Consider the following 27,871-nt stretch of genomic DNA (forward strand, 5'->3'; position numbering starts at 1 on the left):
AGGGGCAATTTTAGCATGGCCAACCAACCTAACCCTCACACCTTTAGATTGTGGAAGGAAACCAGAGGAAACCCACACAGACATGAGGAGAAAGTGCAATCTCCACACAGACAGTGACCCAAGCCGGGAATCGAACCCAGGTCCCTGGAGCTGTGAAGCAGCAGTGCTAACCACTGTGCGACTGTGCTGCCCAAGCAGTGTTTCTAAGAACATAAGAAATAGGAGCAGGAGTAGGCCATCTAGCCCTTCGAGTCTGCCCCGCCATTCAATAAGATCATGGCTGATCTGAAGTGGATCAGTTCCACTTTCCTGCTTTCTCCCCAAAACCCTTAATTCCCCTGTCTATCAGACACCTATCTACCCGTGACTTAAATATATTCAGTGAGGTAGCCTCCACCACTTCAACAGGCAGAGAATTCCAGAGATTCACCACCCTTTGAGTGAAGAAGTTCCTCCTCAACTCCGATCTAAACTGCCCCCCACTTCTTCCCATCCAGCGTTTCACTGCCTCCTGCACCGAACATCGAGTTCAGCATCTTGCAACCCCCGTGAACTCACTGCACCTCATCCAGAAAGTGGGTATCGTCACCCACACAGTGGGTAACATCACCCAGCCCTCCCATGTTTCATTTCCGCGTGGCACTGACCCTTGTTTCACCTTCTGCTGCCAGACATTCATGCTGCTATTAGTTACTTGTTTTAACTAAATGTCCATGCACGAGGGGGAGTAGGACTGACTAGATTGAACGGAGAGCTGGCATGCCCTTGATGGTTAGCACTGCTGCCTCACAGTGCAGGGGTTCGATTCCCAGCTTGGGTTATTGTCTGTGTGGAGTCTGCATGTTCTCCCCATGTTTGCATGCGTTTCCTCTGGGTGCTCCGGTTTCCTCCTACAATCCGAAAAACATGTGGGTTAGCTGCATTGACCATGCCAAATTGCCCCTCAGTGTCAGGGGGACTAGCTCGGGTAAATGCATGGGATAAGGTCTGGGTGGGATTGTGGTTGATGCAGGTTCGATGGGTCAAATGGCCTCCTTTTGCACTGTAGGGTTCTATGATTCTATGGGACAAATGTTCACCTTCTGTGCTGTAATGATGTTAGGACTCTTTGCGTTCTTTAAAATGGAATGACTTTATTTAGGTTTGAAATGTTATACAAAGCAGCGAAGTCAGTCCACAGCTTACAAAGGTCCACCCAATGCTTGCATCGGATCCTTTGAATCAAATGAAGGGTTGTGGGGCAGTGACTGTATCACGCTCGGTATGGTTCCTGCTCTGTCCAAGACTGCAAGAAACTACAAAGGGTTGTGAATGTAGCCCAATCCATCACACAAACCAGCCTCCTATCCATTGACTCCGTCTACACTCCCCACTGCCTGGGGAAAGCAACCAGCATAATCAAGGACCCCACGAACCTGGACATAATCAAAGACCCCATACACCACCCCCACAACCTTATTATATAAAACATGGGCATTGATGAGCAAGATATAGGGAATGGTATGAAGAGAATTTGAGTATTCCTTAAAATTACCCGCATTTCTATAGAACATATATGCAGCAATCCAGAGGATAGAACCTCTGGCTCCTCACTAGCTCACATGGGCAGTCATTAGAGCATCGGCTAAGAAAATGAGTATTTCGTTTGACAAGGAAAATAAGTTTACAAAAAGCAAAAAAAATGACCCAACGATAATAGTGCAAAGGGCAGGCCAACTTTTCCCCATGGAGACTTAGCAGATAATTGTTATGGCAAGGTCATGGATATTGGAGGCTTCTTGTTAAATTACATTGAAAAACCAGAAATAAAACGTTCGCAGCAAAGGACTTCAGTGGACCGTTGGCTTTCTTTACGCCTGAGTTCTGTCCTGGAATCTTTGCTGGAGGGGACCTCGCCAGGGTGGATCTTCTGTCTGCGGGTTCACGGCTCCTGAGGCAGAAGAAACAAAGAAAAGATCTGAATTTGTTTAGCTGCCTCCCTGCCCCCCCCCAACCTCACCCCCCCCACCGCTGGAAGCCCCACTTCTCAGCCAATCAAGAGCTTTGTCGGATGTGCTGCGGGAAGTCAATTTGCGCACAGTAAGCTCCCACAAACAGAAAGGTGATGATGACCAGTTGTGATGATGAGGGCTGAGGGTAAGTATTGCCCAGGAGCAATTCCTGCTACCCAGGGCCACTTCAAAGTGGATGGCACAGTGGTTAGCACTGATGGTGGGGGGAGGGGAGTGGGTGTTGGTCTCGAAATATTGCCACTCAACAGAGCAACCAAAGCTCACATTTAGCATAGAATTATAGAATCCCTATAGTGTAGAAGGAGGCCACTCGACCCATCAAGTCTGCACCGACCACAATCCCACCCAGGCCCTAAGCCCATAACCCAACCTGTTTACCCAAGCTACTCCCCCTGACACTGAGGGGCAATTTATCATAGCCAATCCACCTAACCCCACACATCTTTGGACTGTGGGAGGAAACCAGAGCATCCAGAGGAAACTCAGACAGATACGGGGAGAATGTGCAGGTTCTGCACAGGTATAGCGCCTTTAACATAGCAAGACCCCCCCCCCCCGGGTGCTCACACGGGAGAGGAGAGGGGTGGGGGGGGGTGCTATTATCGAATAAATTATCCACTGGGGGCAGCATGGTGGCAAAATGGGTTAGCACCGCTGCCTCACAACACCAGGGACCCGGGTTCAATTCCTAGTTTGGGTCACTGTCTCTGTGGAGTTTGCACGATCTCCCCGTGTCTGCATGGGTTTCCTCCGGGTGCTCCGGTTTCCTCCCACAGTCCGAAAGACGCGCGGGTTAGATGCACTGGCCATGCGAAATTCTTCCTCAGTGTACCCGAACAGGCGCTGGAGTGTAGTGACTAGGGGATTTTCACAGTAACTTCATTGCAGTGTTAATGTAAGCCTTCTTGTGAGACTAATAAATAAACTTTAAAAAATAGCCATGTGCCACTTTCCACTCGGCCCAGGGGATCTCGATTTATGTTCTCATATTTCTCATGTACTCAAGACTCTGAACGGGGGATCAAAATGCGTAACCTTTCGACTTAGAGGTGGGAGTGTAAACCGCTGAGCTCCCAATTTCTTTTTATTCATTCATTCCTGGGCCATGGGCGTCGCTGGCTGGCCAGCATTTATTACCCATCCCTGGTTGCTCTTGAGAAGGTGGTGGTGAGCTGCCTTCTTGAATCGCTGCAGTCCATGTGCTGTGGGTTGACCTGCAATGCCATTAGACTTTGTAGCGGTTGACACACAGTGGTTCGCTGGTCCATTTCAGAGGGCAGTTGAGAGTCAACCACATTGCTGTGGCTCCGGAGTCACATGTAGGCCAGACCAGGTTTGGACAGCAGATTTCCTTCCCTAAAGAACATTCGTGAGTGAACCCGGGTGGGGGGTTTTCTGACAATCGACAATGGTTTCACGGTCATCAGTGGATTCTTAATTCCAGATATTTTTTATTGAATTCAAATTCCACCATCTGCCATGGTGGGATTCGAACCCAGGTCCACAGAAAATTAGCCGAGCTTCTGGATTGATAGTCTAGCGATAATACCACTAAGCCATGGGGAATGAAGTGGTAAAACACGGACAGGGTGGGAATCATAGAATTGGTGCAGAAGGAGGTCATTCAGCCCTTTGAGTCTGCACCAATCACAATCCAACCCAGGCCCTATTCCCATAACGCCACATATTTACCCTATCTAATCTCCCTGACATAGGGTCAATTTAGCATGGCCAATTAACCTATCCTGCACATCTTTGGACTGTGGGAGGAAACCACAGCGCTTGGAGGAAACTCATGTAGATACGGGGAGAATGTGCAGACTCTGTACAGACAGTGACCCAAGCCAGGAATTGAACCTGGGGTCCCTGGTGCTGAAAGGCAGCAGTGCTAACCACCGTGCCAGCCCGTGAAGTGATTGACTTGGTTGAAGAAAGGCATCTTTGTGCGATGGGAGCTGAATGGAGGCCATTTTGGCCATTAAGTATCCACCCATGTGATGCCAATGATGTGCTTGCCCACACGCCCTCGGCTGGAACGAGTCTGTCTCAGCTGGCATGGGTACAACACAATGGATGGAGGGCACTGAGGCGCATGCCAGGCTCTGCATCCATTGGAAAGTAACAACTGTGGCGATAGAGAGAGAGGGAAATGGAGCAGTTGGAGACATCCAACTGGCTGAATGATCCAGGGACCATCAGCAAAGGGTCATGGCCCATAGAGGCAGAAATCGGGACTACAAGACCAGGGATTCTGAATGAGAGCCAACTGTGAGAACGGATGCTACAATCAACTCAATCTGGAGGGAATATATATGACAGAGGGAACTGGGAAAGAGATAACAATCCTGTTTGTGACACTACCTTTGAAAAATTTATTTCTAACCAAGTTCTCTGCAGTTTGTAAGAATCATAGAATCCCTGCAGTGCAGAAGGAGGCCATTCAGCCCATCAAGTTTGCACCAATAGCAATCAAACACAGGCCCTAATCCCGTAACCCCATGCATTTACCCTAGCTAGTCCCCCTGACGCTAAGGGTCAATTTAGTATGGCCAATCCACCGAACCCACACTTCTTTAGACTTTGGGAGGAAACCGGAGCATGCTGACAGTGGGGAGAACATGCAAACTCCATACAGACAGTGACCCAAACCAGGAATCAAACCCAGGTCCCTGGCGCTATGAGGCAGCAGTGTTAACCACTACACCACCGTGCCACCCCAAGCAAGCCTATTTTATTTTACTATTGACACTGTGAGGTCTGTAGTGGCATCTTTCATTGCTGCTTAAATGATTTAAATTGGTTTTTGTTTATTTTTTAATTTGGGCTGAATGCACTCTCTGGGAGTTTATGACCTTTTTGGAGTTATTGTGGGAAGATTGATTGACAGGTCTGACGGGACAGTTTATCTCCCAAGAGTTCTTTCACTTTCAGTTTTGGCTGATGGCTAGTTAGAAGATATTTGGACTCTAGAGTGACAAGCAGGATGATTCTGTATCCCTCCCTGGTATTGGAAATTTAGTTCTTGGTGGCTGGATGGCTAGTAACTGGAGGCAAGGATTGCCTCTGTCTCTTGAAGCGGTTCGCTGGCTAAAAGCTAGAGGCCGACAGTTGCTCTGTCTCGACCTTTGAGGTCTGCTGAAGGTTACAGGGCTGGGAGGGCAGAATTTCAATTCTCCATTCAATGGACTAATTCAAAGTGGGGTGTTGCAAAGCTGCAAGATCCAGCATCATGAGAGGATACTTATTTTCTGTGCTAAGCCTGGGTGTACGTTTATAGGGAGGCTTGTTGCGTTGGAACAGTGCATTTAGTTGTTCATGTTCATGGAATCTTTATAGAGCAGGAGGAGGCCATTCGACCCATCAAGTCTGCACCGACCACAATCCCACCCAGGCGCTATCCTTGTACTCCATGCTTTTACCCAAGCTAGTCCCCCTGACACTAAGGGGCAATTTAGCATGGTTAGTCTACCTAACCCAGACATCTTTGGACTGTGGGAGGAAACCAGGAGCACCCGGAGGAAACCCACACAGACACAGGGAGAATGTGCAGCCTCCAAACAGACAGTGACCCAAGCCGGGAATCAAATCCGTGTCCCTGGGTGCTGTGAGACAGCAGTGCTAACCACTGTGACACCCCATTACAATATCATGATTGTTTTTTGTTTGTGATTGGTAAAAGTAATTGCTAATTTTCTTTCGATACGTGTTAACTGTATTCTTGAATAAACATTGTTTGATAAAAGCTCCCTAGTGGGTCGTTCGAATCACATCTTATGCTTACACACGCCAAACTCAAAGTGCAAATCTTATCGTCTAGGCTGACTTCATAAAACACCTTGGAGTCTCTGACCTGGACTATACCATGTTGTGAATTAAGGACCCACCTCTCTGACATCTTTTTCCCCAATGGGAGAGGCAATTCCTGGATCCAAAGCATTCTTCTCCTCTACGTCCTCCAAAGGTTTCCTTAACAAACAAACTTTAACTCAATGTCATGATAAAAGAAAGCTTCATTATCAACTAGGCCAGGTAGAACAGTTAAGTTACATAAGGCTTTACCTGTGCTAAGTTGCACACAAGGCCCCAGGCTCCAATAAGTCTGTGAGACACACAGCAAGACCTCAGGCTCCATCAAGTCTGTGGGACACACAGCAAGACCTCAGGCTCCATCTAGTCTGTGGTACACACAGCAAGGCCTCAGGCTCCATCTAGTCCGTGGGGCATACACCAAGGCCTCAGGCTTCATCAGATCAATGGGGCACACAGCAAGGCCTCAGGCTCCATCGAGTCTGTGGGACACACAGGACACAGCAAGGCCTCAGGCTCCATCTAATCTGTGGTGCACGCAGCAAGGCCTCAGGCTCTCTTGAGTCTGTGGGACACAGCAAGGCCTCAGGCTCCATCTATTCTGTGGTGCACACAGCAAGGCCTCAGGCTCCATCGAGTCTGGACAACACACAGCAAGGCCTCAGGCTCCATTGAGTCTGTGAGACACACAGCAAGGCCTCAGGCTCCTTCAGGTCTGTGATACACACAGCAAGGCCTCAGGCTGCATCAGGCCTGTGAGACACACAGCAAGGCCTCAGGCTGCATCAGGCCTGTGAGACACACAGCAAGGCCTCAGGCTGCATAAGGTCTGTGAGGCATACAGCAAGGCCTCAGGCTCCATCGAGTCTGTGATACACACAGCAAGGTCTCAGGCTCCATTGAGTCTGTGGGGCACACAGCAAGGCCTCTCTTCATCCTGAGTCTGTGCTGAGTTACCCAACACCATAAGAAGTTGGAACAGGAGGAGGCCATTTGGCCCTTTGAGCTTGCTCTGCCATTTGATAGGATCATGGCTGATCCATCATTCCTCACATCCACTTTCCTAATTTTTCCACGTAACCCTTGATTCCCTTACTGATCAAAAACATAAGAACATAAGAAATAGGAGCAGGAGTAGGCCATCTAGCCCTTCGAGCCTGCCCCGCCATTCAATAAGATCATGGCTGATCTGTTGTGTCTCAGTTCCACATTCCCGCTCTCTCCCCATAACCCTTAATCCCCTCGCTTATCAAAAACCCATCAACCCGCGTCTTAAAAATATTTAGCGAGGCAGCCTCCACCACTTCAACGGGCAGAGAATTCCAGAGATTCACCACCCTTTGAGTGAAGAAGTTCCTCCTCAACTTCGTTCTAAACCGCCCCCCCTTTATCTTGAGGCTGTGCCCCCTAGTCCTACTGTCCTTTCTGAGCGGGAAGAGTCTCTCCACCTCTATCCTATCCATCCCATTCATCATTTATACGTCTCAATGAGATCTCCCCTCATTCTTCTAAACTCTAACGAGTACAAGCCTAGTTTATTCAGCCTCTCCTCATAGCTCAACTTTAAATATATACAAGGGCTCTGCCCCCACAGCTCTCTGTGGCAAGGAGTTCCAAACCCTTTCGAGAGAAGAAATTCCTCCTCATCTTAGTCTTAAATTGGTGCCCCCTTTATTCTGAGATTAAGTCCTCTGATCCTAGATTCTCCATAGATAGGGTAGACAAGAAGAAACTTTTCCCCTTGTGCAGGGGTCAATAACCAGGGGACATAGATTTCAGATAAGGGGCAGGAGATTTAGGGGGGGATTTGAGGAAAAACTTTCTCACCCAGAGGGTGGTGGGTATTTGGAATTTGCTGCCTGAAAGGGTGGTGGAGGGACCCTCACAACATTTAAGAAGCATTTAGATGAGCACTTGAAGGGCCAAAGCATACAAAGTTGCAGACCAAGTTTGAGAAAATGGGAAGGGAATAGATAGGTGCTTGGTGGTTGAATGGCCTGAGTAATTCCACTGCATCTTTCAGAGAGTTTTTTTAATTCATTATGGGACATGGGCGTCATTGGCTGGACCAGTATTGATTGCCCATCTCCAGGTGCCCATGGGCAGTTGAGAGTCAACCACATTGCTGTGGCTCTGGAGTAATGTTTAGCCAGACTAGGTAAGGATGGCAGATTTCCTCTCTTAAAGGACATAGAAACTAGAAGCAAGAATAGGCCATTCAGTCCTTCGAGCCTGCTCCACCATTCATTTTGATCACAGCTGATCATCAAATTCAATATTCTGATTCCCCCCTTCCCCCCATATCCCTTAAGCCCCAAGAGTTATATCTAATTTCTCCTTGAAATCACACAAAGTTTTGGCCTCAACTACTCTCTGTGGTTGTGAATTCCACACATTCACCACCTTCTGGGTGCAGAAATTTCTCCTCACCTCATTCCTAAAAGGTTTACCTCTTATCCTCAAGCTGTGACACCTGAGTTCTGGACTTCCCGCATCAGGAACATTCTTTCTGAATCCACCCTGTCTAATCCTGTTAGAATTTTATAAGTTTCTATGAGATCACCTCTCACTCTTCTAAACTCCAGTGAATATAATCCAAACCAACTTAGTCTCTCCTCATATGACAGATCCACCATCCCAGGAATCAGTCTGGTAAACCTTTGCTGCACTCCTTCTATAGCAAGGACATCTTTCCTCAGATGAGGACACCAAAACAGCACACAATACTCCAGGTGTGGCTTCACCGAGGCCTATACAATTGTAGCAAAATATTTCTATTCCTACATTCAAATTCTCTTACTATGAAGGCCAACATACCAATTGCCTTCCTTACTGCCTGCTGTACCTGAACGCTTACTTTCAGTGACTGTTGTGTGAGGACTCTAAGGTGTCCAAGGATATTAGTGAATCAGATTTATTTTTCTGACAATTGGCATCAATAGATTCTTAATTCCGGCTTTTTTTTTAATTATTGAATTAAAACCCCACCATCTGCTATGGTGGGATTTGAACCCCGCTTCTCCAGAACATTAGCTGAGTTTCTAGATTAACAGTCTTGCGATAATACCACTAGGCCATCACCTCCCCCATATAAAAAGTTGACTCACTTCTCTGTCTTCTTCCTGTAGTAGCACATGTAGTAGGCGATGATGGTGACTATGGCCACCAACATTAACGTCGCTAAGATTCCAATAACCATGCCAGTCCCGTTCAGTGACTTGGACTGCCCCTGATAATCTGCAAGCAATCATACCAATCTGTAGTGAGACATATATAAAGGTATGCCAACCAGAAACAAAGCTACAGGTTAACTCCTCCCTCTTGCCATTGAATAACTACGTGGCCTCCCTCCCTCCCTGTCCCTATGACCTCCTCCAGTCTTAAGCCCCTTCCCACTTCTTCCTATCTTCTTTCTCCCAACACCAGCCTTATCTTGAACAACCAAGACACCCATGCTCTGGTACTCCCAGCCTCATCACTCCAATTCCATCGCTTCCTATAAGACCTCTTATTAAAAGAGGCACTTTTTCCCCCAAGCTTTTTGTTGTGCCTCATGATAACAAGGCTTGACTTAGAATCGTAGAATCTCTGCAGTGCAGAAGGAGGCTGTTCAGCCCACTGCATCTGCACCAACTCTCCAACACAGCAACCCACCCAGGCTCTAACCCTGCAGCCTCATGTATCTACCCCACTAATCTCCCTAACCTATGCATCTTTGGGCACTAAGGGGCAATTTAGCAGGGCTAATCAACCTCACCTGCACATCTTGGGACACTAAGAAGCAATTTAGCATGGCTTATTCACCAAACCTACACAGCTTGAGACATGAAGGGGCAATTTAGCATGGCCATTCCACCTAACCTACACATCTTTGGACATTGTGGAGCAGTTTAGCATGGCAAATCAACCTAACCTACAATCTTTGGACACTAAAGGGCAATTTAGCATGGCCAATCCACCTAATTTGCACATCTTTGGGCTGTGGGTGTAAGCCGGAGCACCTGGAGGAAACCCACACAGACACAGAGAGAATGTGCAAACTTTACACAGACACTCACATGAGGCTGGAATTGAACCCAGGTCCCTGGGGCTGTGAGACAGCAGTGCTAACCACTGTGCCACCGTGCCCTAATCCTATCCTTAGCTCCAGCCATATCTTTAACTCTAATGCCAACTTTAACCTTAACCGTAACTGTTTGTTTCCAGTATTTTGGGATCTTTCCCTACATTAAGGTGTTGCACCAAATACAAGTTATTGAGTGGCAAGAGGCTTCAGAACTGTACATAACGGGCTGCACTTGGACATAGAGAATACACAACAGGGTAACAGCAAGACATGGGGAATGTAAATGGGACAGGCTCAGATACAGGACAATAAGTAACAACAGGACACAGGAGGTGATAATAGATAACAGTAGAAGGTTAGTGAAGAAAGCTATCTAGTATTGCAATGGGATCTTGATCAATTGGGTCAGTGGGCTGATGAATGCAAATGGAGTTTAATTTAGATAAATGCGAGGTGATGCGTTTTGGTAGACAGAATCAGGGCAAGACTTAATTAATAGTGGGATGTTGGGGAAATTTACAGAACAAAGGGGTATATGTTCATAGCTCCTTGAAAGTGGAGTCATAGGTACACAGAGCGGTGAAGGAGGGATTCAGCATGCTTGATTTCATTGGTCAGAACATTGAATACAGGAGTTGGGATGTCTTGTTGAAGTTGCACAAGACATTGGTAAGGCCACATTTGGAATACTGCGTGCAATTCTGGTCATCCTATTATACAAAGGATATTATTAAACTAGAAAGAGTGCGGAAGAGATGTTCTAGAATGCTGTCAAGACTTGATGGTTTGAGTTATAAGGAGAGGTTGGATAGACTGGGATTTTTTTTCTCTGGAGTGTATGACCACATAGAGAGTATAGAGAATATAATCACATAGATAGATACACACTGGGAGACAGTGCGAGATAGATACACACTGGGAGACAGTGGGAGATAGATACACACTGGGAGACAGTGGGAGATAGATACACACTGGGAGACAGTGGGAGATAGATACACACTGGGAGACAGTGGGAGATAGATACACACTGGGAGACAGTGGGAGATAGATACACACTGGGAGACAGTGGGAGATAGATACACACTGGGAGACAGTGGGAGATAGATACACACTGGGAGACAGCGGGAGATAGATACACACTGGGAGACAGTGGGAGATAGATACACACTGGGAGACAGCGGGAGATAGATACACACTGGGAGACAGCGGGAGATAGATACACACTGGGAGACAGCGGGAGATAGATACACACTGGGAGACAGCGGGAGATAGATACACACTGGGAGACAGCGGGAGATAGATACACACTGGGAGACAGCGGGAGATAGATACACACTGGGAGACAGTGGGAGATAGATACACACTGGGAGACAGTGGGAGATAGATACACACTGGGAGACAGTGGGAGATAGATACACACTGGGAGACAGTGGGAGATAGATACACACTGGGAGACAGCGGGAGATAGATACACACTGGGAGACAGCGGGAGATAGATACACACTGGGAGACAGCGGGAGATAGATACACACTGGGAGACAGCGGGAGATAGATACACACTGGGAGACAGCGGGAGATAGATACACACTGGGAGACAGCGGGAGATAGATACACACTGGGAGACAGCGGGAGATAGATACACACTGGGAGACAGCGGGAGATAGATACACACTGGGAGACAGCGGGAGATAGATACACACTGGGAGACAGCGGGAGATAGATACACACTGGGAGACAGCGGGAGATAGATACACACTGGGAGACAGCGGGAGATAGATACACACTGGGAGACAGCGGGAGATAGATACACACTGGGAGACAGCGGGAGATAGATACACACTGGGAGACAGCGGGAGATAGATACACACTGGGAGACAGCGGGAGATAGATACACACTGGGAGACAGCGGGAGATAGATACACACTGGGAGACAGCGGGAGATAGATACACACTGGGAGACAGCGGGAGATAGATACACACTGGGAGACAGCGGGAGATAGATACACACTGGGAGACAGCGGGAGATAGATACACACTGGGAGACAGCGCGAGATAGATACACACTGGGAGACAGCGGGAGATAGATACACACTGGGAGACAGCGCGAGATAGATACACACTGGGAGACAGCGGGAGATAGATACACACTGGGAGACAGCGGGAGATAGATACACACTGGGAGACAGCGGGAGATAGATACACACTGGGAGACAGCGGGAGATAGATACACACTGGGAGACAGCGGGAGATAGATACACACTGGGAGACAGCGGGAGATAGATACACACTGGGAGACAGCGGGAGATAGATACACACTGGGAGACAGCGGGAGATAGATACACACTGGGAGACAGCGGGAGATAGATACACACTGGGAGACAGCGGGAGATAGATACACACTGGGAGACAGTGGGAGATAGATACACACTGGGAGACAGTGGGAGATAGATACACAATAGGAGACCAACAATAGGGTCTGGTCACTTAACAAGCATACAGAATGTAAGAGACAAGCATAGGAATAGGACAAGGTGCTGTTCATTAGGATAGAGAATGTGGTAGACAGAAATCCCCCCTCTCCCCACGCACCCTCCCCACCCCCCAACCCATTTTATCAGAAACCTACCGACGAGAGGAAGGGGGCCTGCCAAACGACAACTATTCAATCCACCACCACCCACGGGAACCTTTAGCTTGAAATTCCTGTGATATTATTTCTATTAAGACCAGGCAAGACAGGCAACTCAGAAAGGGTACAAATAATATTGACGATATCAAAGTGGGACAGAGAGAGAGCACAATGTGGGGTTCAGTGAGATATAGAGGTAACTAAATATAGTAGTGAGGGATACATGGGACAGATAGTAGACTGCAATGAGATATAGAGGCTACGTAATGGGACAGAGTCAGAGAGGAAACAATGCCTAGTCAATGGGCCGAATGGAGTTCAGCAGGATTCAGTGTAAGGCAGTTACACAAATATTGGCCTCATGTGTACATTGAAGACCTGGTTGGACAGTGGCATGAGCCTTCCGCCTCTGGCATTGCAATGTCACCAATTATTGAAACACGGAGCTTTAATTCCCACGGGCTGTAAGGAGGAGGCCCCCTGCACATTAGCTCCCTAAACAACAATCCGTCACACAAAGCCTGTTGAGTTGCCTGTTTCATGCGGTCTTAATAGAAATCATATCGCAGGGATTTCAGGTTAAAGGTTCCCGTGGTCATCGTTTGGCAGTCCCCCCAACCCCCGTTCTGCTTGCCGATAGATTTCTGATAAAGTGGGTGGGGGGCACGGGGAGAGAGGGGGGAGAATGTCACGTGACTGTCTTAAATGCTCCTCCACCAATCTCACTCCAGTTGTACACTCAATGTGCGTGTGGAGTTTAACCAGTTTGCAGACATCCTCCTGACGGGTTTCATACCTTTAGAATGACTTTCTTCAGCAACCACTGCAAAAAACATTAAAGAAATAAAATGAGAAAGATTTTGCAGCAAAATCCTTATTCGCATTTCCCTCCTCACCGACCCCCCCACCTTTGCCGGGATACCCCCCCCCCCCCCCCCCCCCCGCTTCCCCGTGTGTGTTTTCCCCGAGGCAGAGACAGCTCACCATTGTCTGGGGTGGGAGGGGATTTTCTTACATTCATTCGTAGGACATGGGCATCACTGACTGGCCAGCAATTATAGTAAGAAGTCTCACAACATCAGGTTAAAGTCCAACAGGTTTATTTGGTAGCAAAAGCCACTAGCTTTCAGAGCGCTGCTCCTTCCTCAGGTGATTGGAAGTTCTGTTCACAAACAGGGCATATAAACACACAAATTCAATTTACAAATTAATGGTTGGAATGCAAGTCTTTACAAGTAATTAAGTCTTAAAGGTACAGACAATGTGAGTGGAGAGAGGGTTAAGCACAGGTTAAAGAAGTATATATTTTCTCCAGCCAGGACAGTTAGTGAGATTTTGCAAGCCCAGGCAAGTCATGGGGATTACAGATAGTGTGACATGAACCCAAGATCCCGGTTGAGGCTGTCCTCATGTGTGTGGAACTTGGCTATCAGTCTCTGCTCTGCGAAGTCCAGTATTCCCCCGCAGCAGAGAAACTACGACGTCTTCTCCGGAGCTGTCAACATGTCATCGATGAAGACGAACACCTCGCCAAGGCCATCCCCACACCCCCACTTCTTGCTTTCAAACAACTGCACAACCTTAAGCAGGCCATTGTTCACACCAAAATACCCAGCCTTCAGGGGAACAGTGACAACGACACAACACAATCCTGTCACAGCAACCTCTGCAAGAGATGCCGGATCATCGACATCGATGACATCATCACACATGAGAATACCATCCACCAGGTACATACACTTGCCATCTGACTACCTGATACATGGCAGGAAAGGATGTCCCAAGGCATGGTACACTGGGGAGACAATGCAGACGCTACAACAACGGATGAATGAACACCACTTGACAATCACCAGGCAAGAGTGTTCCCTTCCTGTTGGGGAACACTTCAGCGGTCACGGGCATTTGGCCTCTGAGCTTTGGATAAACGTTCTCCAAGGCAGCCTTCATGATACATGAAAGCACAGAGTCACAGAGCAAAGGCTGATAGCCAAGTTCCGCACACATGAGAACAGCCTCAACCGGGATCCTGGATTCACGTTGCACTATCTGTAATCAACATGACTTGCCTGGGCTTGCAAAATCTCACTAACTGTCCTGGCTGGTGACAATACACATCTCTTTAATCTGTGTTTAACCCTGTCTCCACTCACATTGTCTGTACCTTTAAAGCTTGAGTACCTGTAAAGACTTGTATTCCAACCATTATTTTGTAAATTGTGTTTGTGTCTTTATATGCCCTGTTTTGTGAACACAACCTCCACTCACCTGATGAAGGAACAGCCAGTTCCGAAAGCTAGTGGTTTGTGCTACCAAATAAACCTGTTGGACTTTAACCTGGTGTTGTGAGATTTCTTACTGTGTTTACCCCAGTCCAATGCCAGCATCTCCACATCACTGCGTTTATGGCCCATCCCTAACTTCATTTCAGAGGGTAGTTGAGAGTCCCTTAGTGTCAGGGAGGCTAGGTAGAGTAAATGCATGGGGGGTTATGGGGATACGGCCTGGGTGGGATTGTGGTCGGTGCAGACTCAATGGGCTGAATGGCCTCCTTCTGCACTGTAAGGATTCTATGATTCTATGAACCTAACCCATACATCTTTTGGACTGGGGGAGGAAACTGGAGCACCCGCAGGAAATCCACGCAGACACAGGGAGAATGTGCAGACTCCACACAGACAGTGACCCAACCCGGGAGTTGAACCCGGGTCCCTGGAGCTATGGGGCAGCAATGCTAACCACTGTGCCGCCTTTGTAGGTAGCAATACAGTAAGCTGTGATCTGAAAGGCACTGTCTGAAAGGGAGGTGGAAGAAGTTCCATTAATAAATTTCAAAAGGGAATCGGATAAATACTCCAGGGTCATGGTAAAAGAACAGGGGGAGTGGGATGAAGGTGGAAGACACTTTCAAGGAGCTAGCATGGGTACAACAGGCTGAATGACCTCCTTCTGCATCATGCCATTTCCTCAAATAACTTCTTTGTATTCATTCGTGGGACATGGGCGTTGCTGGCTGGCCAACATTTATTGCCCATCCCTAGTTGCCCTTGGAGGGCAGTTGAGAGTCAACCACATTGTTGTGGTTCTGGAGTCACATGTAGGCCAGACCGGGTAAGGACAGCAGATTTCCTTCCCTAAAGGACATAAGTGAACTAGATGGTTTTTTCCTCTGGCAATCGACAATGGTTTCATGGTCATCAGTAGATTTTTAATTCCAGATTTTTTAAAATCATTGAATTCAAATTCCACCAGCTGCTGTGGTGGGATTTGAACCCGGGTCCCCAGGTCATGAGCTGAGTTTCTTGATTAATAGTCTAGCAATAATATCAGGGACAAAGGGTTATGGGGAGAAGGCAGGAGATTGGGGATGAGAATCATATCAGCCATGATTGAATGGTGGAGCAGACTAGATGGGCCAAATGGCCTAATTCTGTTCCTATATCTTATGGCCTGATGGTCAACGCAGGATTGAGCATTGAGCAGTTCTGTGACAATGAACCATTGGATATCTTACCTCTAAATCCATCTAACTCATTGTCATCTTCTTTTCCTGCAACAGAGTACACAAAGAAATCAATTAAACCAGAAAAGGCAAGTAACGCAGGAGATATTCATCGATTTTAGGAAACGCAGTGGAGAACATGCCACTGTCTTACATCAATGGAGATGAAGTGAAAATAATCAAAAGCTTCAAGTTTCTATGTGACCAGGCCATCAACAACCTGTCCCCGTCCCCCCATGCCAACACTACCATTAAGAAAGCCCACCAACACCTCTACTTTCTCAGGAGGCTAAGGAAATTTGGCATGTCAGCTACAACTTTCACCAACTTTTACAGATACACCATAGAAAACATTCTGTCTGGTTGTCTCACAGCTTGGTACGGCTCCTGCTCTGCCCAAGACCACAAGGAAGTTCACAAAGGTTATGAACGTAGCCCAATCCATCAGCCTCCCATCCATTGACTCTGTCTACACTTCACACTGCCTCAGAAAAGCAGCCAGCATAATCAAGGATCCCACGTATCTGGAGCATAATCAAGGATCCCACGTATCTGGACATTCTTCTTCCACCTTCTTCGGTCAAGAAAAAGATACAAAAGGCTGAGGTCACATATCAACCAACTCAAGAACAGTTTCTTCCCTGCTGCCATCAGACTTTTGAAAGGACCTACCTTATATTAATATAATATAAGGCAGGTCCTTTTAAAAGTTTGATCTTTCTCTACACCCTAGCTATGACTGTAACACTACATTCTGCACTCTCTCCTTTCCTTCCCTATGAACAGTATGCTTTGTCTGTATAGCTCACAAGAAATATTACTTTTCACTGTATCTGAACATATGAACTAGGAGCAGGAGTAAGCCATCTGACCCCTCGAGCCTGCTCCGCCATTCAATAAGGTCATGATTTTTTGTAGACTCAGCTCCACTTACCCGCCCACTCACCATAACCCTTAATTCCTTTACTGTTCAAAAAGTTATCTATCCTTGCCTTAAAAACATTCAATGAGGTAGCCTCAACTGCGCAGGGAATTCCACAGATTCACAACCCTTTGTGTGAAGAAGTTCCTCCTCAACTCAGTCCTAAATCTGCTTACCCTTATTTTGAGGCTGTTGCCCCTAGTTCTAGTTTCACCCACCAGTGGAAACAACTTCCCTGCTTCTATCTTATCTATTCCCTTCATAATCTTATATATTTCTATAAGATCTCCCCTCATTCTTCTGAATTCCAATGAGTATAGACCCAGTCTACTCAGTCTCTCCTCATTAGCCAACCCTCTCAACTCCAGAATCAACCTGTTGAACCTCCTCTGCACCCCCTCCAGTGCCAGTATATCCTTTCTCAAATAAGGAGACCAAAACTGTGCACAGTACTCCAGGTATGGCCTCACCAGCACCTTATACAGCTGCAACATAACCTCGCTGTTTTTAAACTCCATCCCTCTAGCAATGTAGGACAAAATTCCATTTGACTTCTTAATTACCTGCTGCATCTGCAAACCAACTCCTTGACATTCCTGCACAAGGGCACCCAGGTCCCTCTGCACAGCAGCATGCTGCAATTTTTTACCATTTAAATAATAGTCCATTTTGCTGTTATTCCTACTAAAATGGATGACCTCACGTTTACCAACATTGTACTCCACCTGCCAGACCCTCACCCATTCACTTAGATTATCTATATCCCTTTGCAGACTTTCAGCATCCTCTGCACACTTTGCTCTTCCACCCATATTAGTGTCATTTGCGAATTTTGACACACTACACTTGATTCCCAGCTCCAAATCATCTATGTAAATCGTAAACAATTTCAGTCCAACACTGATCCCTGAGGCACACCATTGATCGCCAACCAAAAAAACACCCATTTACCCCCATTCTTTGCTTTCTATTAGTTAATCAAGCCTCTATCCATGCTAATACATTACCCGTAACACTGTGCACCGTTATCTTATGCAGCAGTCTTTGATGCGGCACCTTGTCAAATGCCTTCTGGAAATCCAGATACACCACATCCACAGGTTCCCCATTGTCCACTGCATATGTAATGTTCTCAAAGAATTCCACCAAATTAGTCAAACATGACCTGCCGTTCATGAATCCATTCCTCGTCTTACCAATGGGACAATTTATATCCAGATGTCTTGCTATTTCTTTCTTGATAACAGATTCAAGCATTTTCTCTACTACAGAAGTTAAGCTAACTGGCCTATAGTTAACTGCCTTTTGTCTATCTCCTTTTTTAAACAGTGGCGCCACTTTTGCTGTTTTCCAATCTGCAGAAACCACCTCACAGTCCAGATAATTTTGGTAAATTACCACTAGTGCATTTGCTATTTCCCCTGCCATCTTTTTTAGTACCCTGGGATGCATTCCATCAGAACCAGGAGACTTGTCTATCTTTAGCCTCAATAACTTGCCCAACACTACCTCTTTCGTGATAATGATAGTTTCTAGGATCTCACCTGCCATCGCCTTCCTGTCATCAATTTTTGGCATGTTATTTGTGTCTTCCACTGTGAAGATCGACACAAAATATCGACACAAAATACCTCTCAATGCCTCAGCCATTTTCTCATTTCCAGTTATTACATCCCGCTTCTCATCCTCTAAAGGGCCAATGTTTACTTTTGCCACTCTTCTTCGTTTTATAGTAATATACTACTAATTATAATAGTTATACTAGTTTTATACTAATATACAATATACTACTTATTATTGTCACATGTATACTAATCATATCTGGCCTCCTAATCCATCTAACTCATCCTTATTGTCTCTTGTTGCAAAAAAAAGTACACAAAGAAACCAACTAAATCAGTATATCTGTTAAAGTTCATTGGCTTACAGTCCGACCATACCATTGCGTTTGAAATTCCCGTCTTCTTCTTCAAATCCCTCCATTATCCCATTCCTTCCTTGCTCTGTAACCTTCTCTTCCAACCATACAACCTTCTGTGTGCCTCCAGTTCCTCTGTTCCCTCCTCCACTCTCCCACCACCCCCTCCTTAAAGCACTCCCACTTTCGTGCTTTCCTGATTCCCAAGCGTAGGAACTATCTCCATGAATCTCTCTGCCTCTTTCAAAACTCAGTCCTCTGACAAAGGCTTTCACTTCTTGTCCCACAAACATTGCCATCATAGAATCCCACACTGCAGAATAAGTAGCCAATTGGCTCATCGAGTCTGCAATTACCACAATCTCACCCAGGTCCTATCCCTGTAACCACAAATATTTACCCTACTAATCCTGCTGACACTGAGAGACAACTTAGTTTGGCCAATCCACCTAACATCGTTGGACTGTAGGAGGAAACTGGAGTGCCTGGAAGAAACCCATGCAGACATGGGAAGAACATGTAAACTCTTCATATACAGTGACCCAAGGCGGGAATCGAGCCCGGGACCCTGGTACTGTGAGGCAGCAGTGCTAATGACTGTGTCACCGTGCCTTGTGTGGTTGGTTGTTAGGATTTGCCTGATAACTCTTCTGTGAGGCGTCTTTGGGAGTGCTTCACTCCATCAGGGCAAGAGAAGATATCAAGAGTTGCAGTTTTATAGAACCTTAGTTAGGCTGCACTTGGAATACAGTGTTCAATTCTGATCGCCACACTACCAGAAGGATGTGGAGGCTTTGGAGACGGTACAGATAAGATTTACCAGGATGTTGCCTGGAATGGAGGGCATTAGCTATGAGGAGCGGTTGGAGAAACTTGGTTTGTTCTCACTGGAACGACGGAGGTTGAGAGGCGACCTGATAGAAGTCTTCAAGATGATGAGAGACATGGACAGAATGGATAGTCAGAAGTTTTTCCCAGGGTAGAAGAGTCAATTACTAGGGGACACAGATTTAAAGGAGATGTACGAGGCAGATCTTTTGCACAGAGGGTGGTGAGTGCCTGGAACTCGCTGCTGGTGGAGGTAGTGGAAGCAGATACGATAGTGACTTTTAAGGGACATCTTGATAAATACATGAATTGGAAGGGAATAGAGGGATATGGTCCCCAGAAGGGTAGGGGGTTTTAGTTCAGTCAGGCAGCATGGTTAGTGCAAACTTGGAGGGCTGAAGTTCCTGTGCTGTAATTTTCTTTGTTTTTTGAATTGGCCATTTGGCCTATCGAGCCTGTTCCGCCATTCTATACAATCACGGCTGATCTTCCGTTTAACTCCACTTTCCTGCCCACTCCCTTGATTCCCCAAGAGATGAACAATCTGTCTATCCCAACCTTGACTGTATTCGATGACGGAACATCCAGTGCCCTCTGGGGAAGAGAATTCAGAACGTTTACCAGTTTTTGAGTGGAGAGAGATATAAACACTGTTATTGGTGTAGTTGATGAGCCCAGGAGGGAAAGGCCTACCTCTCACTCGGATTACTGTGACGGCTGACTTGTGATTGAAGTCAAAGTCGAAGACAGTGCAGTGATACTCTCCTTCATCACTCTTGGTCACTGCCCGGAGGATGAGCTGGGGCTCATTGCTGATCAGCACCCCCTAAGATCCAAATCCAAGAGTTAGTAAAACACTGACAGCATATCACCATAAACACTCTGTGTGTGTGTGTGTGTGTGTGTGTGTGTGTGTGTATATTCTGTGCATATGTGTGTGTGTGTGTGTATATTCTGTGCATATGTGTGTGTGTGTATATTCTGTGCATATGTGTGTGTGTGTTTGTGTATGTATGTATGTATATGCATATCTGTTTGTATGTGTGATTGTGTGTGCATGTATATATGTGAGTATGTATATGTGTGTGTGTATGTGTGTGATTGTGCATGTGTGTATGTATATGTGTGTATGTGTGTGTATATATGTGTATGTGTGTGATTATGTATGCATGTATATATGTGTGTGTGTGTATATATATATGTGTGTGTGTGTATGTGCATGCGTGTGTGTCTGTATGTGTGTTGTGAATTTGAGCTTATGAAGATGTACAGAATGTCTGTAAAGATTGTAAAATACAGTGTGTGATCCCTTTAAAACTGGCTTGTGTCGATACCTTTAAAAGCTGGTGTTGTTGAATGCTGAGATGTTTAAAAGGCAGAATGCACACAGACTCTAAGTTGTAACATTTGTTTCAGAGACTAAAAGTATCATGGTTGCCTTGGTAACCAGCTCTGCAGGTTTTCGCATTTTGTTAGCCTATGAGTTTAGAGAAGGAACTCAGCTCAAGGGAAACTATCAGATTTGAATTTGCTGTTGCTGTCAGCCTCAGGCCAATCCAAGTACAGGCATGGTGATAGGTCATTTTGACTATAAAAGAGGAACTCAGCTGCCTTGAGTTCAATTCCACCAGGGGTTGAGCCAAGAATTCAACCAGAAGCAGGGACAGACCACCTGCAGTAGTTAAAGGCAGTTAGATCAACTGGAGCAGTTAGTTCTTAACTCTGCCAGCTTCAGACAGCTCATGAGATAAATCACTCTCTAACCAGTGAGAAGTGCCAAATCAGAGAGTGCCTACAGACAGTGGATACCTACCGACGACCTTCTAAACTTCTAAATGCTATCAGGCCTGGTTGTATATAGTTTCTTTGAGAGTGACTAAAATTCTGTTATTACTGTTTTGGTAATGAATGCTCCTTGTATTATTCGAGCAGTATTTCAGTTGAACCTTACCTTAATTAATATGTTACTTGTTTAGTTAAACTTCCTGGCTATTTAAATAACATACCTTGTTAATTATTCACTGAAAGCGAGTATCAGGCCTTTATATTAAAAAATCTTGAAATGTTAATTAAGAATAGTTAACAACTTCCCAAATAATAGTAGCAGATTACGATGTGAGGTAAAACCTCTGTGTTGTAACAGTTTTTGTGTGTGTGTGTGTGTGTGCGCGCGCGCGTCCATATCTGTGTATGTGTATGTTTGTGTGTATGTTTACATGTGTATGTTTACGTGTGTGTGTTGCGTGTGTGCACACATATGTTTGTGTGCATATGTTTATATGTGTATGTATATGTTGTGTGTGTGAGTATGGATCACTGCGGTCTCTGACGTGTAGGTGCATCCACAGTGCTGTTAGGAAGGAAATTCCAGGATTTTGAGCCAGCAACAGTGCGGGAACAGTGATATATTTCTGTTGTTGAGTGTTACAGAAAGCACCTTCCTATTTGAATATAAACATGGATACCTTCAGCAGGAGTGAGCGTGCAGTGATGTTGTCAGTAACGTGGGTCTAATCTTACAGGAGGAAGCTGTCTAACTAGCTGCCTCCAGTTCTGAGTCCGTGCTGTATTGCATTTCTATTCCCTTACAAGTGAAGATGAATGAAGATCATGATGTGTTTGACTACCTCACTTGTTACCCCTCATTCATTACCACAATTTCCAAGGCAGGATGGCCGGTGACTTGGAGGGGGAACCTCCAGGTGGTGGTGTTTCCAGATATCTGCTATCCTCGTCCTTCTAGAGGGTGCTGGCCGTGGGTTTGGAAGGTGCTGCCGAAGGATCCTCAGGCAGTTGGGAAGGGAGGGGGTGGATTCGGAATCAATAACCTAACCCCAGCCGGAGTGGCTTGGGTTGGGTTCAGGTGCCTGATTTGTGGCCAGAGAGTAAAGCCCCCTTCACCGTATTCCCACTGGGTGGGGTCGAGTTATAATCCGGCCTTCAACACTCGAGGCAGGAGCTGACCTAATTCTCCACAAACCCAGCAGCAAGCCAAGGGTTAATCTGGCAGATTGAACCCAGCATAAGACCATTGCCAGTGGCATCACCATCTCTGCTGCCAAAACACTGCTGAGTGATGGGGTTATTGCTATACCAGCGTCAGGTTGTTGAAATAGCAACCCTACAATTTCTAGAATAAATTGGTTCGGCAAAGTTTTTAAAGTTTATTTATTAATAGCTTTACATTAACACCGCCATGAAGTTACTGTGAAAATCTCCTAGTCACCACACTCTGGCGTCTGTTTGGGTACACTGAGGGAGAATTTAGCACAGCGAATGCACCCTAACCAGCACGTCTTTCAGACTGTGGGAGGAAACCGGAGCACACGGAGGAAACCCACGCGGGCAAGGGGAGAATGTGCGAACTCCACACAGACAGTGACCCCAGCCAGAAGTTGAACCTGGATCCCTGGCACTATAAAGCAGCAGTGCTAACCCACTGTGCCACCGTGCTGCCCGACCCATGGGAAATAAACCTGTAGAGCGGTGGTGGATGGGCGGGGGGGGTGTGGTGGAGGTGGTGGGGTGCGGGGAATGGGACTGACTGCATTGTTCGACAGAGACAAAGTAAGGAATCGATGAGCTGAATGACTTCCTCCTGCACTGTGATGACTCCACAGGTGCGGGCAGTTGGTACACAAGGTTGTCTGAGGTGCCAATGGGATGTCCGGTCGAAACTAAACCCCTCTGAGTCAGAATCTCCCCTGAACCTACTCTGGGACAACCCACGGGATAGTTAAGCTAAGGGAAATACTGGAATCCTGCCCAGACGCTTGAAGAAAAGTTGACCAGATTCATTCAACTTTTATCAAAAGCATCCTTTCCGGTCGTATCACAGCTTGGTCTGACCTCTGCCCTGATCAAGTCCACAAGAAACTACAAAGGATCATGAACATAGCCCAGACCATCACTCAAACCAGCCTCCCATCCATTGACTCTGTCTACACTTCCCACTGCCTCAGAAAAGCAGCCAATATAATCAAGGACCCCACGCACCCCGGATATTCTCTCTTCCACCTTCTTCCATCGGGAAAAAGGTGACAAAAGTCTGGGGTCATGTACCAACCGACTCAAGAACAGCTTCTTCCCTGCTGCCATCAGACTTTTGAAAGGACCTACCTTGCGCTAAGTTGATCTTTCTCCACATCCTAGAATCATAGAATCTGTACAGTGCAGAGAGAGGCCATTTGACTCATCGAGTCTGTACTGGCCACAATCCCACCCAGGCCCTATTCCCGTAACCCCACACATTTACCCTGCTAATCCCCCGACACTAGAGTCAATTTAACCTGGCCAATCTAGCTATGACTGCACTCTATCCTTTCCTTCTCCCTGATGTACTCTATGAATGGTATGTCTTTATAGCACAAGAAACAATACCTTTCACTGTATCCCAATGCACTTGACAATAATAAATCAAATCGAATATTAAGGTGATCGTTCTCTACACCCTAGATATGACTGTAACACCACATTCTGCACCCTCTCTTTCCTTCTCCCTTATATACTCTATGAACAGTATGCTTTGTCTGTATAGCGAGCGAGAAATGATACTTTTCACTGTATGCTACATGTGACAATAATAAATCAAATCTAGTCAGAAGAAGTCAATACCATTCAGCCTTTGTGACTTACATCTTTCCTCCAGGAATACTCTGTTGGTGCAGGGTTGGTGTCTGCCAGGCAATGGAGGGTGATGGTGTCGCCTTCTTTGATCTCGCCTCTGGATGGGCTCACCGCTATCGTAACGCTTTGGATGGAATCTGTGCCCAGGAAGATCGGGGGCGGGCGGAGGAAAGGTGGGAAACAAGCATTGCTTAGGGACCAAGAGAAAGAGCTTGGATTTGTACACGGCCTTTGGGGAGCTCGGGATCCCCCCAGAAACGCTTTACACCCAATCAAATGCTTTAGAAGTGACGTCACGGTCATAAGCTCATGCACAGAAAGATCCCACAAACAATAGCAGCCGGAACACCTGCCTTTCCTTTTTGTTTCAGTGGCACTCGTTGAAGCCTGGACATTTGGTCATAGTACCAGGGCAAACTGTCCTGAAATAATGGCCATGGAAACTTTTATTGGTAGTCCCAGTCCCTGTTTTAATGTCTCAATCCATTACAAACATCAAAGTTAATTAGTTTAGGTAATTAGCATATTGTTACAAGACGCCATTCTCATTAGAACATGGAAATTGTCTTTGAGACAGTCCAGTACCTCTTTGATGGTGCAGAGCTCCCTTGATTTTGCCATCACTGATCACACCACTCTGCTGTTTTACACTCATAGAGTCAGAGAAGTTTACAGTATGGAAACAGGCCCTTTGGCCCACCTTGTCCATGCCACCCTTTGTTTTTATACCTCTGAGCTAGTCCCAATTGCCCGCGTTTGGCCCATATCCCTCTATACCCATCTTACCCCTGTAACTATCTAAATGCTTTTTAAAGACAAAATTGTACCTCCTCTACTACAACCTCTGGCAGCTTGTTCCAAACACTCACCACCCTTTGTGTGAAAAAAATATCCCCTTTGGACCCTGTTGTGTCTCTCCCCTCTCTTCTTAAACTTATGTCCTCTAGTTTTAGACTCCCTTACCTTTGGGAAAAGGTATTTACTATCTGGAGTGGCACTTGAACTCCATGACCTTCTGGCTCAGAGGGTGGTAGGGCAGGGCTCTGCTAGCCCCTCTCGCAGGGCAGATGACACTGTTAGAGGTGCTTACATACACAGTGCAGAAACAGGCCATTCAGGCCATCAAGTCTGCACCAATTCTCCAAAAGCGAACAGGCCCAGACCACCCCCACTCTATACCCGTAACCCCATGCATTTACCATGGCCAATCCACCTAACCTGCACAAGTTTAGACATGAAGGGACAATTTAACACAGCCAATCCACTTAACCTGCACATCTTTGGACACAAAGGGACAATTTAACACGGCCAATCCACTTAACCTGCACATCTTTGGACACAAAGGGACAATTTAACACGGCCAATCCGCCTAACCTACACATCTTTGGACACAAAGGGACAATTTAACACGGCCAATCCGCCTAACCTACACATCTTTGGACAGTAAGGAACAATTTAGGATGGCTAATCTACCTAACCCACACATTTTTGCACACTAAGGGGCAACTTAGCATGGCCAATCCACCTAACTTGCAAATCTTTGGACTGTTGGAGGAAACCGGAGCACCCGGAGGAAACCCATCCAGAGCAGACATGGGGAGAACATGCAGACTCTGCCCAGACAGTGAACCAAGCCGTCTGGAGTCTGCACGTCCTCCCTGTGTCGGATCTCTGGTGCTGCCTGCTAAACCCCCCGGACACTAAGAGGCAATTTAGCATAGCCAATCAACCTAACCCCTTTGGAGTCCCATTGGACAATCTCATTGAATGTGGGGGGGGAGGTGGAGAGGAAATGAGAGTGGGAGGTGGTTTAGGTATTAAGCCCCCAAAAATGGGACAGTATTCAACTCTTCTGAAAGAGTCAAATCGATACTTACAATGCACTTCCATCGTAAACGGTTTGGAGCTCTGCTTATCATTGCCACCTTCAACAGGATACACCACTTCACAAAGGAACTTGGTATTCATGTCACTTTTGCTTACTGTATAGTATAACCTCGATTCTATCGTGCAGAGCCTGGTGTTCTGGTTCCTCATGATATGAATCTGGATCTGCGTCGCTGAAAACAGAGAGGTGCAGTAGTTAAAAATGAAGAAAGAGTGAATAAAACGCCGGTGGAAAGCAGGAAGAAATGGGGTTATTTTTTGGATCGTGAAAGGAACAGTTAAAGCTCAAACATGATGTTAGTCTTGATTAAGAAAAAGAGGCTCTTTATTGACCAAAGTCTGGTCCTGTAATCACGGAGTGTTCGCTTATTCTTCTTTTTGTCCGGTTTAAGTTTAGGAATACAAGAAAGAGGCGTAGGGAGTAAAACCACAGATCCTGCTCTGCCGTTCAATATGGTCATGTCTGATTCTCCACTTTACATCGAAACATAAAGACTAGAAATAGGAGTAGACCATTCGGTCCTTCGAGCCTTCTCCACCATTCATTTTGATCATGGCTGATCATCACATTCGATATCCTGATCCCCCTTCCCCTCATATCCCTCGATCCCTTTAGCCCCAAGATTTCTAATTCCTTCTTGAAATCACACAACGTTTTGGCCTCAACTACTTTCAGCGGTAGTGAATTCTACACATTCACCACACTCTGGATGAAGAAATTTCTCTTCAGCTCAGCCCTAAAAGGTTTACCCCTTATCCTCAAACTATGACCCCCTAGTTCTGGACTCCCCCAACATCGGGAACATTCTTTCTGAATCTACCCCATCTAACCCTGTTAGAATTTTAGATGTTTGTATGAGATCCCCTCGCAACCTTCTGAAGTCCAGTGAATACAATCCTAACTGACTTAATCTCTCCTCATATAACAGACCTGCCATCCCAGGGTACAGGGGTAGGGGGAGGGATGTTGTGCGGGGGAGGAGGAAGGTGATGGGGGAAGTCCCTTGGGGGGCTTGAGGGGCTTTAGAGGAGTCATATGAGAGGAGGGAAATTGGAGATTAGCGGCAGCCCCTTGGTGGGATTAGGGGTGTGGTGGGAGTCCTGTGGAGGTGAGCAGGGCTTCTGGGCAATTGCTGTGCAAACCCTTACTTAGGAACATCTGGAGGAGATTCCCCAGTGCGTCTTTAGAGTAGCCTCTCATAACCTTCCCATAAGATACATACTGTGTCTTGTGTCATCCTCAAACACCTGTCTGCATTTGTGAAGATATAAGTGGTGAGGTGACGACCCAGTATCTGGGGTGATCATGGTGGCACAGTGGTTAGCACTGCTGCCTCACAGCGCCAAGGACCCAGGTTCGATTCCCAGCTTGGGTCACTGTCTGTGCAGAGTTTGCACATTCTCCTCATGTCTGCGTGGGTTCTCTCCTAGTGCTCTAGGTTCCCTCCTAGTCTGAAACATCTGCTGGTCAGGTTGATTGGCCATGCTAATATTGAGCCTAGCGTCAGAGGGATTAGCAGGGTAAATATATGGGGTTACGGAGATAGGGCCTGGGTGGAATTGTAGTCAGTGCAGGCTTGATTGGCCAAATGGCCTCCTTCTGAACTGTAAGGATTCAATGAAAGATCCGTTGATCTTGGGCGGGATTTTACGGGTTTCGGGACAAGTGAGCTG

The 27,871-nt window shown here is 46.5% G+C and overlaps 2 long non-coding RNA genes across 2 annotated transcripts; both read right to left on the reverse strand.

Moving 5' to 3' along the window:
* Positions 1–1,834: 1,834 nt before the first annotated feature.
* Positions 1,835–9,042, reverse strand: LOC145335749 (uncharacterized). The gene is made up of 3 exons (XR_013885299.1): positions 8,927–9,042; positions 5,897–5,978; positions 1,835–1,930 (listed from the first exon to the last, which is right to left on the reverse strand). It is a non-coding gene; the product is annotated as an uncharacterized LOC145335749 (long non-coding RNA).
* A 6,986-nt stretch (positions 9,043–16,028) lies between these two features.
* On the reverse strand, positions 16,029–24,441 carry LOC145335750 (uncharacterized). Its single transcript, XR_013885300.1, has 3 exons — positions 24,320–24,441; positions 20,378–20,510; positions 16,029–16,064 (listed from the first exon to the last, which is right to left on the reverse strand). It is a non-coding gene; the product is annotated as an uncharacterized LOC145335750 (long non-coding RNA).
* Between the last annotated feature and the right edge of the window lie 3,430 nt (positions 24,442–27,871).

The sequence above is a fragment of the Carcharhinus amblyrhynchos genome, unplaced genomic scaffold (assembly GCF_965287045.1).
Source record: "Carcharhinus amblyrhynchos unplaced genomic scaffold, sCarAmb.v2.hapA scaffold_40, whole genome shotgun sequence".
NCBI lineage: Eukaryota > Metazoa > Chordata > Chondrichthyes > Carcharhiniformes > Carcharhinidae > Carcharhinus > Carcharhinus amblyrhynchos.